Source organism: Panthera uncia, assembly GCF_023721935.1.
Source record: "Panthera uncia isolate 11264 chromosome C1 unlocalized genomic scaffold, Puncia_PCG_1.0 HiC_scaffold_4, whole genome shotgun sequence".
NCBI classification, from domain to species: domain Eukaryota; kingdom Metazoa; phylum Chordata; class Mammalia; order Carnivora; family Felidae; genus Panthera; species Panthera uncia.
Genome location: NW_026057585.1, coordinates 13,116,623 through 13,136,537, shown reverse-complemented (window position 1 = coordinate 13,136,537; position 19,915 = coordinate 13,116,623).

Sequence of the window (19,915 nt, the reverse complement as noted above, 5' to 3'; positions counted from 1 at the left end):
CTCAGTTTCAAGAGCCTTTGGTGGGGGACTACCCAACGGGACCTTGGGGGTGATGCTGCCACCTACTGGACCTGGAGGGCAGAGCATTGAACCAAGGAGGATTATTTAAAGCCTTAAAATCTGATGGACTTTGCCTTGCTAAATTTTGAGCTTGCTTGGGACCATCACCCCTTTCTTCTCCCTTTTGTAATGAGAATGTCTATCCTATTACTATCCCACTATTGTATTTTGAAAGTATATAACTTGTCTGATTTCACAGATTCACAGCTGGAGAGGAATTTTGCCTCAGGATGAATCATACCTCCAGTCTCACTCTATCTGATTTAGATGATATTCAAATGAGACTTTAGATGCTGGAATAAATTAAGAGCTTTGGAGATTTGGGGATGAAATGAAAGTATTTTGTGTGCAATAATGATGTGAATTTTAGGAGGCCACAGGTGGAATGTTATAGACTGAATGTGTCCCCCTCCAAATTCATACATTGAAGCCCTAATCCCCAATATGATGACAAAGAGGCACCAGAGAGCTCTCTTTCTCTGCCCTGTAAGGATACAGTGAGAAGGTAGCTGTCTGCAAGTCAGGAAGAGAGCTTTCACCAGATCCTGATTATGCTGGCATCTTGATCTCGGACTTCTGGCCTCTAGAACTGTGAGAAAATAAATTTCTGTTGTTTAAGCCACCCAGTCTATGGTATTTTGTCATGGAAGCCCAAGCTGACTAAGAAAGAGCTTATGGTAAGCCCCAGTAAAAACATCACAGTGCAGTCCTTAGGACTCTGGAGCAAGGCCATGCCATCTGCAACTGAGAATTATACACATTTTAAGAACCAGCTACTAGTGAGAACCAGATAGATACTGAGCCTTGATGGAGACAGAACACTTAACCACAGGACATCAGGTAACCATGTGTCCAGAACCACTTATTATGGACTGAGTTCTTTTGGTTCAGATGGACCCAGCAGCATCTGTTAAAGATGGAAATGGTACATACAGGATGGAGCTCAAACACAACTGGGGCACTTGTAAGCTGCATGACAAGGTAGCCCACATCCCCATATAACCCACCACAGCTGCACCAATACCATGACCAGCTGAAGGAAGAAGGGTAAAGCCTAAGTTTGGTTTATGGATGAGTCAGCTTAGTATGTGGGTACAAACCAAAATTAGATAGTGGCTGCATTATAGTTACATCCTTCAGAGTCTTTGAAAAACAGCAAAGAAGGAAAATCTTCCCAGTTGGTAGAATTACAAAGATCATCCCTGATCGTCTGCTTTTAGTATAAGGAGAAGCAGACTGAAGTAAGAATATATATAGATTCTTGGGCAGGTGTCAATGGCCTGTCAGAAGACCTAGTAGGGCACCTGGAAGGAAAAGGACTAGAAGATCAAAGACAAGGAGATCTTGAGTAGAGTCATGTGGATAAATATACAGGAGTGGGCATGAAGTGTGAGGAGTTTTGTATCATATCTCACATCCACCAGGGAAGAGGCACTAAGCAATCAAGGAGACAAAATGACTCATCCAATTATCATTACCAGCCTTAATCAATGGCCACCTTGGAACCTGCATGATGTGTTATAAGCACTCTTATGGATTATGTTTTATCCCCCTTTCAAATTCTTATGTTGAAATTCTAACCCCCAATACCTTAAATTGTGACTTTATTTGGAAATAGGGCTGTTGCAGATGTAATTAGTTAAGATGACATCATACTGGAGTAGGGTGGTCCCCTAATTCAATGTGACTGGTGTTCTTATAAGCAGATAGCCATGTGAAGACAGAGATACACAGAGAGAATGCCATGGGAAGATGAAGACAGATCAGGGTGTTGTAGCAGAAGCCAAAGAATGCCAAAGATTGCCAGCAAACCACAAGAAGCTAGGGGAGAAGCATGGGACAGATTTTCTTTCACAGCCCTCAAAAGGAACCAAGCCTATGGACATCTTGAGCTCAGACTTCTAGCTTTCAGAACCGTAAGATAATTACATATCTGTTGTTTAAATCACCAAATGTGTGGTACTTTGTTAAGGCAGTCCTAAGAAACTAATACAGGCACATAAATGGAGGGGCCTTTGTGGCAGGGATAGAGACTATGTACAGGCCCAAAAGCTTGGACTCCAAATTTCCAAGACTGATACAGCTACTGATGCCTTAATGTCCAATCTGTCATCACAGAGACTTATGCTGAGTCCCCAGTATGGCACCATTACTCAAGGAGACCAACTGGATACTCGGTGACAAGTTGACTACATTGGGTCCCTTCCATCTTGAAGGAGTCAGTGGTTCATTCTCACAGAGATATATAGCTATTCTGGGTGTGGGTTTTCCTTTCCACCCACAGATCCTTAGCCAACATTACTATATTGGGGCTTATAGAATGCCTGATCGACAGATGTAGAATCCTATGTAACATAGCATCTGACCAGGGTACCTGCTTCATGGTAAAAGAGGTGTGGGAGTGGACCCATGGCCATGGGATCTGCGGGACATACCAACCATCCAGAAAAAGCTGACCTCATAGAAAGCCAGAATGACATTCTAAAGGCACAGGTGAAAAGCCACTCAAGGATAACATTCTGAAAAAAATTGGGAGTTATAATTCAGGATGTGTTATACAAATAAATCAGAGGTCTTCATGACTCCCAATAGAAAAAATACATGGATCCACTAAGAAATGGATGTAGGAACACCCCCATTTACTTTTACTGCCAATGACCCACTAGAGGATGTTGTGCTTCCCATATCCACAAATCTGGGATCGATAGGGTTGGGGCTGGTGGTATGGTCATCAAAGAGATTGCACTCCTATTAAAGGACACAGCAAGGGTCCCTTTGAACCACAAGCTATGACTTCTGCACTTTGGACTCATTATTCCTGGGACCAGTAGGCAAAAAGAGGAGTCACAATCATGACAAGGATAATTGACCCTGATCAATAGGAAAAGGTAGCACTGTTTTTGGTTTTGTTTGTTTGTTTGTTTTTAGCAGAATTCATGTGGTTCCCTTGGACATCTGACACTCCCTTGCCCCACTGTAACTGAACATATGCAGCGACCATGACCTGACAAAAGTATAGTTACCAAAATCTCAGACCAGGAATAAAGCTTTGGATTATACCACCACAAAAACCACCAAGACCTGCTAAGATGATAACTGCAAGTGAGAAGAATTTAGAGTGGATAGTGGAAAAGGGAGAGGATGAGTATCACTTGTGACCTCTAGATCAATTTCTGTAGTCCATCCTACTAACCTTCCTTTTCTAAGTTTCCTTTCAGGAAGAGAGGCCCATGGGAACCATGGAAGAGCTTCTCCCCAAACCTGCATGAAGAAATAAATCTTTGGGGCAAAGGAGTTGAAATGTGGTTCTGCAAATGGGTCCCTGAATTCCCTTTGCAGAGCATAGTTAATCAATGGCCCCAACTACTGACCTTGATCCACCAATATGTTCACAACTGAGGCCATGCTTCTCACAACCTAGTCCTAGCTAATGACTGAGCATCTGGGGTAATAAATCAGGCTCATTTCTTGAGACTTGGGATTCCACTAATGGGCCACTTTGGCTAGAGAACTACCCATAGGATTCAGAGCTCACAGGGAAATTTAGAGAAAGAAACAGCAAATTTATGCAAAGAAAGTAAAAAGAAAAAGGAAGTAAAAGCAAATAAAGATAAAATCAGAAATCAGTGAAATAGAAAGCAGACATAGAAGAGCCAACACTTATTAATCGACAGTCAACAAAGCCAAAACTTATAATCTTCAAAAGAGCTAAAAAATTAATCAACTCCTAGCAAGATTAATCAAGGAAGAGTGCATAGAAACACATTACCAATATCAGCAATAAAAAGGGGGACATCAGTACAGGCCCTATAGACATTGAAAATATGAGAAGATGTTACAACTTTTTACCAATAAATTTGATGATATAGATGAAATGGAAATTTTTATTGAGAAACAGACTTACTAAGACTAAAACAATAATAAATAGAAAATTCCGTATTTTATATTTTAAAGAAACTGAATTCATCATTTAAAATCTTCTACAAATGAAACTCCAGATGGCTTCACTGGTGGATTCTTTCCAACATGTATATTTCTTTTAGAGTCATAAAATGCATATTGACACTTTCTAATACTTATATATTTCACATTCTATTTGTGGATTAACTTCCCTCTGTTCCATGCACCATTTACTTAGCACTTACTATGCATTATGTTAAGAGTTGTAGATATAAAGATGAATAAAGTTTTTGGCAGAGGGAGCTTTCAGGATGATGGAAAAAGAAGACCTATAATGTAAATGCAGTGAAACAAGTGCTAATAAAGATTCACATAAAGTACTATGAGAGATGGGTATGAATCCAGGGAAGGGAGGGCTTTCCAAGCATGAGAGATAAAACAATGTGCCATGTGCTATGTGCATAAAAATAATTGGAAAATAGAAGACACTCCTTCTCCCCTTATTCCTTTAAATTTTTTAAATTAATTTTTAAAGTTTATTTATTTATTTTGAGATAGAGAGTGTGAGCAGGGGAGGGTCAGGGAGAAAGACAAAGAGGATCCCAAGCAGGCTCTGCACTGCCAGTGCAGAGCCCAGTGCAGGGCTCAAACCCACAAACTGTGAGATCATAACCTGAGCTGAAATCAAGAGTTGGATGCTTAACTGACTGAGCCACCAGGAGCCCCTTAAATTTTTTGATACCTTAGGGTTCTGTCCTTGGCTTCTGTTTTTCCCTCTCTTCAAACAACTTATCCACTCCCACCTTTGTCCCTTTCATATATAAGTTAATCACTTCAAAATATGTATCTCCAGTCTCCATCTCTTTCTTGAGCTCTTGGCCTAAATATAAAAGTGTCTAGAGAACTCACCTATGCAAGGACTTTGCCTCCACACTAATTCCCCCTGCCTCATGGATCACCAATCTTCTCTCCCTTCTTTTTTTTTTTTTAATGTTTATTTATTTTTGAGACAGAGAGAGACAGAGCATGAACGGGGGAGGGTCAGAGAGAGGGAGTCACAGAATCTGAAGCAGGCTCCAGGCTCTGAGCCGTCAGCACAGAGCCCGACGCGGGGCTCGAACTCACGGACTGTGAGATCATGACCTCAGCCGAAGTCGGACACTCAACTGACTGAGCCACCCAGGCGCCCCTTCTCTCCCTTCTTAAAAGCAAAAACAAAAACAAAAACCTCTCTGCCTTGACAGCATGTCTCTCCAGCTACTACAATACCTCTCTGTTCCCTTTATATGGTGAAACTTCTCACTTTCTCTCTAGTGTATCTTAACCTTTATGACACATAAAATCTTTTATAAACGTTTTATCCCTATTACTCTTCTGAGACTTCTCTTATCAAGGTCACCAATAACCTTAATGTTGCCAAATCCAATTCTCAATTTACATGACCCAACAGCAGCTTGGCCAGGTGATCATTTCCTTTTTCTTGAAAAGTTGTCTTTACCTGGCTCCCACCCTCTACTTATTTTCTTCTCATCTCACTAGTCACTCCTTCTTAGTTTCTTTGTTGGATCATCTTTTTTCAACCTTTAAGTATTGGAGTATTCCAGTGTTCCATCCTTGGACTTCTACTCAGTTTTTGTTTATATTCACCTTAGAAAGTCTTAACCAATTCTATCATCTTAAATGTCATCTGTATGCTAATGATTCCAAAAATTATAGTCTACAGGCTCAACCTCTCCCTTCAACTTCAGACTCCTATCTCTAGTAGCTACTCGAATGTTTAACAGTATTCCAAACTAAACATGTCTGAAACTAAATTCTTCAGTCCCTGTCTATCAAACCTAATTCCCTTCAATCTTCTCCATCTCAGTAAATGGCTCCATGATTCAGCCTGTTGCTCAAGGCAGAAATATTGGGATCATTGTTGACTCTTCTCTACCCTCATTCAATCTGTCAACACATTACATCAGCTCTGCCTTCAAAATATATCCCAATTGTGACCAGTTCTCACCACCTTGATCACTTCTACTCTAGTCCAAACCACCATCAACTTTCACCTAGATCCCTTCCTCCTAACCGACTACTCAGCTTCCACACTTCCCTGACTGTAGTCTACTGGGAGTGATCCTGTTAACAGTATAAGATGGAACGTGCCACTCCCTTGTTCAAATCCCTCCAGTGATTCGCATTACACTGAAATAAAATCCAAAGTTTTTTCATTATCTATGAGGCACTCAACATCTGACCTCTTGGTGTATTCTGACCTTATCTCCTTCCACTCTCCCTTTCCTTTTTTCCATGCTTTAAGCATACTAGTCTTGTTGTTATTCTTCAAACATATGACCAACATATCCGATCTCTGGCCATTTGCACTTGCTGTTCTCTCTTCCCGAAATAGTCTTTCTTCAGATGTTCACGTGGCTCATTTACTTTCTGTTCAAATGTCACCTCCTTACAGGGACTGCTCTATCTGTAACTCTCTCCTTCATTTGCTGTGCTTTTACTCTGCTTTATTTTCTTTCACAGCTTGTAACACTACAAGGATCCTATCATGTATGTATTTGTTTATTGGGCATTATCTGCCTTCTCATTCTAGAATGCAAGCTCTATAAGGACAAGAAATTTACCTGTTTTGTTCAGTCATCAAGTACTATCAATTCTACCTCTTAAAGATATCCTCAGTCCACCTTCTCTCTGTTCCCACTACTTTTGCCTTTATTCAGTTGCCATCATCAGTTGCTGGGACTATTATAATATTCTCCTACTTGACTTTTACTTTAACCTTTTTTTATCCAGACCTTTCTTTCAAAGTACTACCAATTTGATATTCATGTCTCTCCTTCATAAAACTCTTTGTAGGGAACGCCCTCTTTGCATATTGGATGGAGTTCAAGCCCCTTTACAGGGCATCCAAGGTGTCTCCTGCCATCTTCTTATCATAACCCTCCAGTAATACCAAACTTGTAATATCTCCTCATGTCCTTGCCTCTGTCTTTAAGACATGCTGGTTCTTTTACTTAAGTGCCCTTTCCTAACTCTGAGAGACAGATAAATATCTTCCTGTGGCCATACTTCTATTGCATTTATTATAAGTGGTGAATTTTTTTGCATATATGCATGTCTCTTTTTTTTTTTTCTTTTAGAAAGAGAGTGCATGAGTGGGGGATAGGGGCAGAAGGAGAGAGAGAGGAGAGGAGAGGAGAGGAGAGGAGAGGAGAGAGAGAGAGAGAGAGAGAGAGAATCTTAAGCAGTCTCCACACTCAGCTTGGAGCCTGACGTGGGGCTTGATCCTCGGACACTCAACCAGCTGAGCCACCCAAGTGCCCCTATGCATGTCTCTTATTCAACTGTGAGCTTTTTTTTTTTTAACTCATTTATTATTAAAAAAATTTTTTAAGCATTTATACATTTTTGAGAGAGAGAGGGAGGAGAGGGGCAGAGAGAGAGAGGGAGACACCCAATCCAAAACAGTCTCCAGGCTCCAGCTGTCAGCACAGAGCCCAGTGCAGGGCTTGAACCCATGGACTGTGAAATGATGACCTGAACCGAAGTCGGACACTTAACTGACTGAGCCACCTAGGCACACCTATTTATTTTTGCTAATGTTTATTTTTGAGAGAGAACAAGAGACAAAGTGCCAGCAAGGGAAGGGCAGAAAAAGCAGGAGACAGAATCCAAAGCAGACTTCAGGCTCTGAGCTGTCAGCCCAGAGCCTGACACAGGGCTGAAACTCACAGACTGCAGTATCATGACCTGAGCCAAAGTCAGATGCTTAACCGACTGAGCCACCCAGGCACCCCTAAACTGTGAACTTCTTCAGAGAAGAGAGGTGTTTCCTTATTTGGGGCATAGCTCCTGTCACACAGTAAGAGGTATATGGAGGTGGAACTAGGGCATGGAGAATGTTCAAGGTAGAAGGAACTGTGTTCATGAATACTTTGAGACATAAGAGAGCTTGGCATCTTCAGAGAAGACAGAAGGCCAGTGTGACTGGCCCAGTGAATGAGGAGAGGTTGTGGCAGAAGAGCATGTGAAAAAGACTGTGGAAACCAGATCATGTAAGCCCCTGTTGAACATTCAAAGGATCTGGAATATTATCCTAAGAAAAATAGGAAGCCTCTAACAGGTTTTAAGTAGGAAAATAACAAGATAAAATTTGTATTAGAAAAGAGTCATAATGCTTCCTGTGTAAAGAGTGAATTGAAGGGATGTAAGAATGAATGCAGAGAGACCAGATGGACATTATTGCAATAGTCCAAGCAAAAGGTGATGATGGTTTGGGCTGGGGTGATAGTGTGGGGATGGTGAGAAATAAATAGATTCAAGATATATCTTAGAGGTAAAATGGATAGGACTTAGTGATAGAATAAACAAAGGGATGAAGAAGGTAGATTGCACAACTAAATGGCTGGTGGGATCATTTGCTGAAATGCAGGAGATTTGCCAGAGGAGAGTCAGGAGAAAATAGATAAGTTTTGAGAGGGTAGATATGAGATGCATGAATATGAGATATGTAAGGGGATATGCCAAAAAGGCAATTGAATATGGAGGTATGGATTTCAGAAGAGAGGTCTGGGCTAGAAAAATAACTGGGAGTCACGAACACACACAGATTGTGTGTAAAGCCATAAGAGAGCCTAGGGAGAGATTGTAGCATGAAAAGAGAAGAAGATTATGGATGATGTGGAGCTGACAAGAAATTTATCGGATTGGAGATAATGAGAACATGAAACTGAGAAAGCCATATGGACCTTAGAATTGCCCAAGAGAATGGCAGAAGTTGAGGGGGGAGGAAGGCCGTGAGCCAGGTGCTTTTTAGAGAATGAGGAAAATGGCCAAGAGTTTGGAAGATAATTGCATTGGGAGGGGAGAAAAGATGAGTGGATGAATGACACGAAACTCAAAAAAATTTATAAGAAGGAAAAGGAGTGATGAGAAACAAATGTCCCCTTAGCTATATACTCTGTTTCAGATAATGGGGATCTTCAAGAACGTCTTCAGACTTTGCAGGTTAAATGGGCTCAAAGAAATTCTACCCCTGCTGTTCCAGACTAAGCCCGTCCCCCAGGGCTTAATCAAAGCAGGGAAGCTGGCAGAGTGAGGCCAAAGCTGTAGGAATCTGGCATGGAATAAGAGTGAGAACTAAGATGAGACATTGAACTAATAAGAGGCACAGGCAACAAAAAAGAGGGAGAGCTTGAGGAAGCATCTTTAACATAGCTGGAAATTGAGTTTAGTCATGTGGCCAACAATCCAAACAGTCATGCCTATGTAATGAAATCCCAGTAAAATCTTTGGACACTGAGGTTCAGAGAAGTTCCTGGGTAGTGAACACAGGTGTGCTGAGAAGGTGATGTGTCTGGACTCAACAGGGAGAAGGCATGGAAGTTCTGTGTTTAAGACCCTCCCAGACCTCACCCTGTGCATTTCATCATTTGGCTGACCCAGATTTATATTTTTAAAGTAAAGTAAAGCTGTAATTGTACATATAGCACCTTCCTGAGTTCTGTGAGCAATTCTTGTAAATTTTTTAACATGAGGGGGTCATGGGCACCTCTGAATTTTCACCAGTTAGACCAAAGTGTGAGTGGTCTGGACGCCCCCAAAGTTTGGCTGATGTCTGAAGTAAGGGCAGTCTTGCTGAGGACTGTGCCCTTAAACCTGCAGAGTCTGACACCAACTCTGAGTGGTTAACATCAGAATCGTTTTGCAGTTGGGGATGGTGTCAGAATTACAGGTAGCAGAGAATCCTACTCAGACTTTAAAAAGTAAAGGGAATTTATTGGGGCATGTTACTGAAAAGTCCACAAGTATGTTGCTTCAGGCATGGCATGATCTAGCAACTCAATGTGACCAGCACAACTCAAATCCAGCATCTCAAATAATGTGACCAGGTTTTTCTCTTTTAGTCTTTCTTGAGACTGGCTTCATTCTCAGGCGAACTCTCCCTTCCTGATGCAGGATGGCTGCCAGTAGTTCCTGAAGTTATATGCTTGTGGATTTATATTCAATTAAAGAGGATAGGGGAGAGAAAGAGATATTCTTATCATTCAAATAGATGTCCAAGAATTGAGTATAATTGGCTTGAATTGGGGCATTTCCACCCTTGAATGAATTATCATGACCAGGAGTATTGCCATAAGTCAATTAGACCCTACCTCTAAAGCCAGAGATGGGATTTATCACACCCAAACCATTTGGCCATGAATGGCTTTCCTTAAGCAAAACGTGGGTACAATCATTGGGAAAATGCAGATATGAATACTGTGGAAGCAATCAGTAGTGAAAGTATTCAGTTGATATTTATTGAATTGACTCTTCATTTTGAAAATTAGCTGCATTCTGGAAAGCAATTGCAGATTCCTTTAGTTCTTAAATACTACACTTAGGAGTTGTTGTATCTGTATTCTCGGTGGCTTAAGTATCCTGTGAGGTTCTCTTGGAAACCTAATGACTTGCTGGTGCAATTCGGAAAGAGAAATACAGCTTGTCAGATTATGGTACAACTCATCTTCTCCAGAGATCATTTATGTGACAACTTAATTATTCAGAGAATAAAACCCTAAAAAATGCTTGTACTTAGAGAGCTGACAGAGAGGAAGATGATTCTGTAAAAGAATGTCTCTTTGCCCTCAGCTCTGCAAAACCACTTGGAACTACCAAAATATCTGTCACAAAGTTTATATACCAGAGTTGACAGACTTTATTTTGGGGAAACTTTCCTGGATCCTCACTTAGAGTAAATTCGCCATGATTCCAGATGCAGTTCTAACAGGTTTAGTTATCTGATGTAGTGAACGTCAATTGTTTTTGCTTGGTCACTGTCTATTCTTTCTTCTTTAGGCAGAAGCACCCTGATTTGCTTTGGGGGAAACTAGGTCTCTTGAACTTTCAGTTTTGTGGTTTTGGTAGGACTAATACTACCCACAAAGTCTAAGAATGGGCACATAGCCAAGATCTGGCCAGTCCTTGGCCACAGTGACTGATTCTGAAATGCAAATGTGGCCCAAAGTGGGCCACTGAAAGCCCTACCCAGAACTTTGCCTACAGCCCTAATGGGGTTGCTAGGTTGTTAGGATGTAAGGACAGAGTGGCCTCCTTCTCTGCTTCCTACCCATCACCACAGGCACAGCAGGAATAAAAATTTGTTTCTGGTCCTTTCATTAGAATTAAGTCCTAAAATTGGAGTTACTAAGCTCAGAGACCTATATATTCTAGAGACTTTGGGTACATAGTGCCAAATTGTCCATGGTATGGACACAGATTTGCCTTCCCAGCTCTCCTGCCTTTGGAAAATCCTTTCCCATTCTATAGTAATCCTACCCCAAACATGTGGCTCAGGTGGAGCTGATCCAGCTCCCAGGCTCCAGAGTTGAGATGGTGACCTGGTCTAGCCAGTAAGAGAACTCCATCTCCTTGACCCAGACAGCAAGGAGTAAGGACAATGTAAACTTGGGTCTACAGCAGCTATCTCTTTACCATGCATACATAGAGAGCCTGAGAATATAGCCACACAGAGGCAAGCAATGAAAGGCAGAGACAGAGGTAGAGACAGAATGAATCATTTGAACTACTGGATCCAACTTCGTATAAAGCCACTTCCATTCCTTGGACTTTTTCACACATAAGCCAAAAAAAAAAAAAAAAAAAAAAAACCCCCCCCCCCTTTTTTTTTTTGCTTAAACTAGTTTAAACTTAGTTTCTGTCACAACAAACAAAATCCTGCTATAGCTTTTCTGAAAGTATGTCCAAATGTGTTCCTCACTGTAAATGAGGGTGTCCAGCCCCCTACATCTCTTACACACTGAGAATTATCTTTAATGATAGCTTTTTTCATACATATGCCAAAAAAATTGCAAATCTTAGATTTCTAGCAAGGTTGAACATTAGTATTAACACTTATCTTTTACTTCATTAAATTGTCTATTTTTGCATGAACTATATCTTATAGGATAATGTTACTTAAAAAAAAAAAAAGGTGTAAGGCCAGACTCATGTGGGGTATCATGGGGGAGAATCCAGCTAGAAAATGAAACCAATGTAAAGGAAACAAGAACAAAGAGATGGAGAGACAGAGAAAGGAAGAACCCAGGTTCTGGTGTTATGATTTGGGACCCTGGAACCAGTCATGACTAAAACTTGGACTTTTCAGTTACAGGAGGCAATAAATTACCTTTTCCGCAAGCCTAGTTGAGTCGGGGTCTGCACTAAAAGAGTCTTAACTATTCATCTGGTGTCCTGGTCAAGCAAATCAGAAGCAACAATAGAAGAGGGTTTTTGCTTAGAGGCATGTGAGTTAGCAGAATTTTGGTATTGTTTTTGTTGTTAGCAATTTTATTTTTACCTTACAAATTCTGAACACTTAATGAAATAAAGTCCAGTTTTTGGTACTTGGAGCTGATAACAAAGGAAGGCAAAGGAAAACTATGATATCTCCCTCCCTCTCTCTCTCTCTCAGAAAGAAAGAAAGAAAGAAAGAAAGAAAGAAAGGGGAGTAGGGAGAGAGGAAAACAATTTGGGACTCTAATTATGACATCATATCTTACAGTACAGGACAATGTTTATAGTCCTGATGACATTCCTTATTTTTATAACTGCTCTCAAAGGTCTTTCACACTTCTTTGATTCTGCTCTCAGTGAGTAGTTATGATACTAAGGCAAAATTGTATTATTAATGTTTCTGCTATAATTTCTTGCAAGACCAAAACGCTGGATTTTACTTTTTACATGTTCTGAATTTCTTAAAATTTCATTAAAGTTTTAAAAAATTAATGAAGCTATTATTTAACACATTTTAAAACAAAAATTATAAACACCTTACAAAATGTCTTTTTGGCCACTCCTGTCTCTGTGGCTTTCTTCAACTTCACTTCTCCTCAACTCCCTCCCAAACACATCCATCATCTCTGATGTGTTGGTCTGGAAGAGCTTTAAGACTTTCCTGCCCAGTTTAGCTCCTCATGGAGTTTTCAGGACTACTGCCTCTATTGAAAATTACTTCTCCCCTGTGAGCCCAAGAGAAATGACCCTAACTGGGTCTGACTCTTCCCCATCTCCTATGGGGACATTTCCTACTTCACAGCCTCCTCCTTCCTAGTCCTTGCTCAGCATTTTTCCTGTGGGAGTGTGGTGGAAGATGAGGGGATTTGGAAGAAGGGAGTTGCTGGAATTGGGTAGTAAACAGGGGATGGGGTGGCTTGTGGTGGCAGTGATGAGGAGCCGGCTGGAGCAGCAGAAGGGAGGAGGATTTGAAAAGAGCTAAGAAGAGTAAAGCTACTGACCAGTGTCTGAAATAATAGTATTGCCCCAACAAGAATACCTCCATTTTGGTTCTTAAAAAGAACAGTACAGGGGCACCTGGGTGGCTCAGTCGGTTGAGTGTCCAACTCTTTGTTTCTTTTTAATGTAAATTTAATTTTGAGAGAGACAGAGTGCGAGCGGGGGAGGGGCAAAGAGAGAGGGAGACAGAATCTGAAGCAGGCTCCAGGCTCTGAGCTGTCAGTACAGAGCATGACACAGGGCTCAAACCCACGAACCGTGAGATCATGAGCTGAAGTCAAACACTCAACTGACTGAGCCACCCAGGTGCTCCTGAGTGTCTGACTCTTGATTTCAGCTCAAGTCGTGATCTCACAGTTCATGGAATTGAGCCCAGTGTCAGGGTCTGTGCTGACAGCAAGGAGCCTGCTTGGGATTCTCTCTTTCTCTTTCTCTTTCTCTTTCTCTCTCTCTCTCTCTCTCTCTCTCTCTCTCTCTCTCTCTCTTTCTCTCTCTCTCTCTGTCACTTCCCCACTCTCTCTCTCTCTCAAAATAAATAAATAAACATGAAAAAAAGTAATACAGTACACTGGAACACTGGAATATAGAAAATAGTAATGCAATCATGACTCCTTCTCCTCTGACCTTCAGTCATAGTAGCCTCTAAATCTTGTTAATTCAACTTCAGAGACATGAAATTCCACCTAGAGAGTCTGACTTGTGAAATATTCTTGGCACAGATCTTGAAAGGCCCTGGTTCTGTTTTTAAAAGGGAAGCCATATGTTATACCATTTATGCACACTGCTGCCAGGTTAATATTCCTGAAGTTCTGATCAGGCAGTCGCTAATATTTATTGAATATTTGCTATGTGCCAGGCACCAGGCTCATCATACACCATCTTATCTAATCTTCACAATAACCCTTTGTAGTAGGTACTGTCATTAACCCTATTCTGTAGATAAGAAAACAAAAGCTTAGAGAAATTAAATCTCTTGAAAAAGAAACACAGCTACTACATGGCAGAACTAGGTGTGGATCTCAGATTTGTCTGACTGTGGAGCTTGGTCCTTAACCACTTCTATATTACCTCTTCTGCTCAAAATCTAAGAGCAAGCAGTCAGTGAATTGTAAAGGCTTATCATGCAAGACTCTTCAACTGCCATTCCAATTTTATTTTCTACTACTCCCCTTCATACTTCCTATTTTCAGGGCAAGTAATGTTGCTGATTACCAATTTCCCTCAATAGTTCACACTTCTATGCCTTTATTTATGTAAAATCGCTCTCCCTCCCTATGTCACTTGCTCCACAAAAAAAATCTTTAAGTCATTGTTTTACACAATAATCATCATGAATTTTATTTTTCATTATAATAACAGCTATTGATATTTACTCTCAATTATGTATTTTCCCTTAAACTGTTTTCTTCAGAAGGATGTATGAAGATTAAGTGGTTTTTGAGATGTATTAGGCCTTTACAAATTGTTTATAAATCTCAATCCAATGGAATTAGGATTCCAGATAGTAGAAGTCATTTTACCAAACTCCAAGAATTTTTTAGCATCTCCCAAGATTAGGTAAAACAAACAGACAAACCAAAAACTATTAGGACAGAAATTTAGCAAGCTCTAAATCTCCTTTTATAGGGTGGCTCTACTCCTAACAGGCAGAATTTTCAAAAAATGAAATATCTGCTATTGAATAATTTCATGGATTAAAAAAAATGTTGAGAGAGTGGCATTACTTTGTGCAATTGGTTTGATTACAATATGGTGTCAGCTTTTTAAGAAGCAGTAGCCCAGGGCACGTGGGTGGCTCAGTCAGTTAAGCATCTGACTTTGGCTCAGGTCATGATCTCTCAGCTCGTGAGTTTGAGCCCTGCATCGGGTTCTGTGCTGACAGCTCAGAGTCTGGAGCCTGCTTCAGATTCTGTGTCTCCCTCTCTCTCTACCCCTCCCCCACTCATGCTCTGTCTCTCTTGCTCAAAAATAAACATTAAAAAAAAAAAAAGGCAGTAGCTGTCCAGAAAATATAAGAGAGGAGAATGTTTTCCATCTTCTTTCAGTAGCTGTCATTACCTTGATAATAAAGCCAAAGAAAGACAATCCAAAAACGGAAACTACAAACTAATAGCTCTCACAAATACAGATGCAAAGTTCTTCAACAGATATTAGAAAACTGAATTCAGTAATATATAATATATAAGTATATATTACAGAATATATATAAGGGAAAACATAAAGGATAACATATCATGACCAAAAATTCAAGGCTGGCTCAATATTCACTAAGCAGTTAATAGATCCACAAAAATATAGTTAAAAAATTATATATATGTATATATATATATATATATATATATAGTCAACTGATCTTTGACAAAAGAACAAAGACAATTCAATGGGGAAAGGATAGGTTTTTCAAAAGATGACACTGGAACAACTGGATATCCATATGCAAGGAAAAAAAAAAAAGAAGCTACACACAGACCTTACACTTTTAACAAAAATTAACTCAAGTGGATTCTAGACTTAAATCTAAAATGCAAAATTATGAAACTATTAGAAGATAACATAGGAGAAAATCTCAATGACCTTAGGTTTGGTGATGGCTTTTTAGATACAACACCAAAGCCATGACCTATGAGAGAAAAAATTGAAAAGTTTGACTTTATTAAAGTTATGAACTTCTGCTATATGAAAGACACTGTCAAGAGGATAAGTAGACCAACCAAAGACTGGAGAAAATATTTGCAAAATACATGTCTGATAAAGGACTGTTACCCAAAATACACAAAGAACTCTTAAATCTCAACAATAAGAAAATGGACAACCCAATTAAAATGGGGAAAAGATCTGAACAGACACTTAAGCAAAAAGGATCTACAGGGGCTCCTGGGTGGCTCAGTTGGTTAAGTGTACGGCTTCGGCTCAGGTCATGATCTCACCATTGTGAGTTTGAGCCCCACATCGGGCTATGTGTTAATGGTGGAGAGCCTGCTTGGGATTCTCTCTCTCTCCCTCTCTCTGACCCTTCCATGCACACGCTCTCTCAAAATAAATAAACTTTAAAAAAAAATAAAAAAGAAGAACTACAGGTGGCAAATAAGCATATGAAAAGATGCTCAACATCATACTTCATTAGGGAGTTGCAAACTAAAAAAAGGGGATATCACTGCACACCTATTAGAATGGCTAAGATCCAAAACTCTGACAACAACAAATGCTGATGAAGATGTGGAGCAACAGGAGCTCTCGTTCATTGTTGATGGAAATGCAAAATGGTGCAGCCAGTTCGGGATATAGTTTGGCAGTTTCTTGCAAAATTAAATATACTCTTCCATACAATCCAGCAATCATACTCCTTGGTATTCGTTCAAATGAGTTGAAAACATATGTCTACACAAAAACCTGTCCATGGATATTTATAGCAGCTTTATCCATAATTGTTAAAACTTGGAAGCAACCAAGATATCCTTCAGTAGATGAATGGATACATAAATGGTGGTACATCCATACAATGGGATATCATTCATTACTAAAAAGAAATGAATTATTAAGCCATGAAAAGACATACAGGAAACTTAAAGATATATTACTAAGTGAAGAAGCCAATCTGAAGAGGCTACATACTGGGTGATTCCAACTATATAGTGTTCTGGATAAGGCAAGACTATGGAAGCAGTAAGAAGATTAGTGATTGCCAGAGGGTTGGGGGAGGCAGAGATGAATGGGTAGAACATAAGGGATTTTTAGGGCAATGAGATTATTCTGTATGATACTATATGGGTGAATACTTGTCATTTTACATTTGTCAAAATCCACAGAATATATAACACAAAGAGTAAACTCCAATGTAAACTGTGGCCTTTGGTTGATAATAATGTGTCAGTGCTGACTCGTTGATTGTAATAAATAAATGTACTATACTGATTCAAGATGTTGATGATGGGAGAGGTTGTGTGTGGAGAGAGGGAGAGGGAGGTGGGAATTTTCTGTACTCTCTGCCCAATTTTGCCATGAACCTTAAACTGTCCTAAAAATAAAGTGTAGTTGTGTGTGTGTGTGTGTGTGTGTGTGTGTGTGTGTGTATATATATATGCACATATATACAGAGAGAGAGAGAGACAGAGACAGGAGATATATGTATCTTTAAAAAATATATTTTCATATTATAATTATATTATTTAATTATAATATATATCTTTAAATATTCTAAAAAATATATCAGTGTAATCTATCATACTGATAGTCCATAGAAGAAAATGTTCATGAGCATCATTAATTGATACAGAAAAAGCATTTGACAAAATTCAACGTCCATTCATAACAAAAACTTTCAGCAAACTGGGAATAGAGAGGAATACCTTTAACCTGATAAGGGCAATCTATGAAACACTTAGAGCTAACATCATACAAAATGGTGAAAGGCTGACAGTTTCTCCTAAGAAGTATGAGGCAAGGATGTCCACTCTCACCACACATATTCAACATTGTACTGCAATTCCTAGACAGTGAAGTAAGGCAAGGAAAATAAATAAATGGCATTCATGTTGTAAAGAAAGAAAGAAAACTGTCCCAATTTGCAGACAACATAGTTGTCTATATAGAAAACCCAAAAGAATCTACAAAGACTTCATGGAACAAAAATGCAAGTTTTAGAAAGGTCACAGGATACTAGATCAACAGAAAAATATCAGTTTCTAGCAATTGTCAAATAGAAACTTGAACTTAAAATTATACCATTTATAGTGGCTCCAAAAAATTTAAATATTCAGGTATAAATCTACCAAAAACATGGACATGATCTGTATGCTTAAAACTGCTAGTGCTGATACAGAAATCAAAGAAGACCTAAATAAGTGGAGAGGCATTCTGTGTTCATGGACTGGAAAATACAACACAGTAATGATGTCAATTTTGCCTAAATTGATCTATAGATTTAATGCAATTCTAATCAATATCCCAGCAGAATTTTTTGTAGATATACACCATCTGATTTTAAAATTTATACTGAAATGCAAAGGAACTAAATAGCTAAAACAATTTTGAAGACCAAAGTTGGAGGAATCATTTTAGCCTATTTTAAGATTTACTAGAAAACTACAGTATCTGAGCCAGTATGGTATTGGCAAAAGTACAGACACTTAGATTAAATAGAAAGGCCAGAAATAGACTCACACAAATATGGCCAATTGATTTTTTTTTATAAAAGTGCAAAAGCAATTAAATGGAGAAAGAATGGTGTTTTCAAAAACAGTTGTTAGAACAATAGGATATCTACATGCCAAATAGTAATAATAATAACCCTAACCTAAATCCCAAACCTTACACAAAAAATAACTCAAAAACATCTAAGTGTAAAGCATAAAACTATTAAAACATTTAGAATAAAACACATTTAGAATTAAAACATTGAGAATATTTGAGAAAATATTTGTGACCTAAGGTTAAGCAGAGTGGTTAAACGTAATGCCAAAAGCTTGATCCATTTAAAAAATAGTAAAATAGACTTACAAAAATGTAAAACTTTGCTCTGCAAAAGACAGTTAAAAGAATGAAAAGACAAACTACAGAGGGGAGAAAATATTTGCCAATCTCATATCCAACAAAAGACTTACATTCAGAATGTATAAAGAATTCTCAAAATTCATTTGTGAAAAAGAAACAACCCAATTTAAAAATGGGCAAAAGAATTGAACAGACACTTCACCAAAGATACACATGTGGCCAATAAGCACATTAAAAGATGTTCTACCTTATTAGCCATTGGGGAAATGCAAATTAAAACCACAAAGAGATACCACCATTTGCCTATCAGAATGGCTAAAAAAAGAGAAAGAAACAAAAAGCCAAAACAAACCCCAAAACAGCTAATAATACCAAGTGCTGGAGAAGATGCAAAGCACCTGGAATACATTGTTGGTGGGAAAGCAAAATGGTACAGCCACTCTTGAAAACAGTTTGATAGTTTTATATAAAGTTAAGAACATTTATTTACACATGACCTAGAATTCTCATTTCTGGGTATTTACCCTAGAAATAAATACTTATATTCACTCAAAAGCCTATACAAGAATGTTTATGTCAGGTCTACTCAAAACAGCTAAAAAAGAATAAAGAAAAAAAAGGAACAACTCAAATATACTTTGGCAATTGAATAGATAAACTGCAACGGATCATATTTCATAATATGGATGGAATACTATTCAGCACAAAAAGAAGCAATCTACTGATAAGCACAACAATATACATGAATCTCAAAAACTATGCAGAGTGAAAAAAAAGCCAGACACAAAACAGTACATACTGCATAATTCCATTTATTTGCAATTCTAGAAAAAAGCGAAACTAAATTATAATGACAGAGTGCAGATCAGTAGTTGCATGAGGATTGACTACAAAAGGGCAAGAAGGAGCTCTTTGGAATGATGGAAATATTCTATATCTTGATCATGGTGGTGGTTGCATGAGTATATACATTTATCAAAACTCAAAGTTGAAATGTTCACATCATATGCCCTAGCTGGCTCACTTTTAGGTATAGAACAATATCAAACTGTTGGTAGAAACTCATTATTAGTGAATCATTAAATCAATCTAGTATGTCTCCTCAGAGAGATATTTACCCTGAAACTCATGATACTTAAGCTTCAGGCTCCCTCACTTACAAAGCTTCTTCCAAGGTCTGGTTACTAAT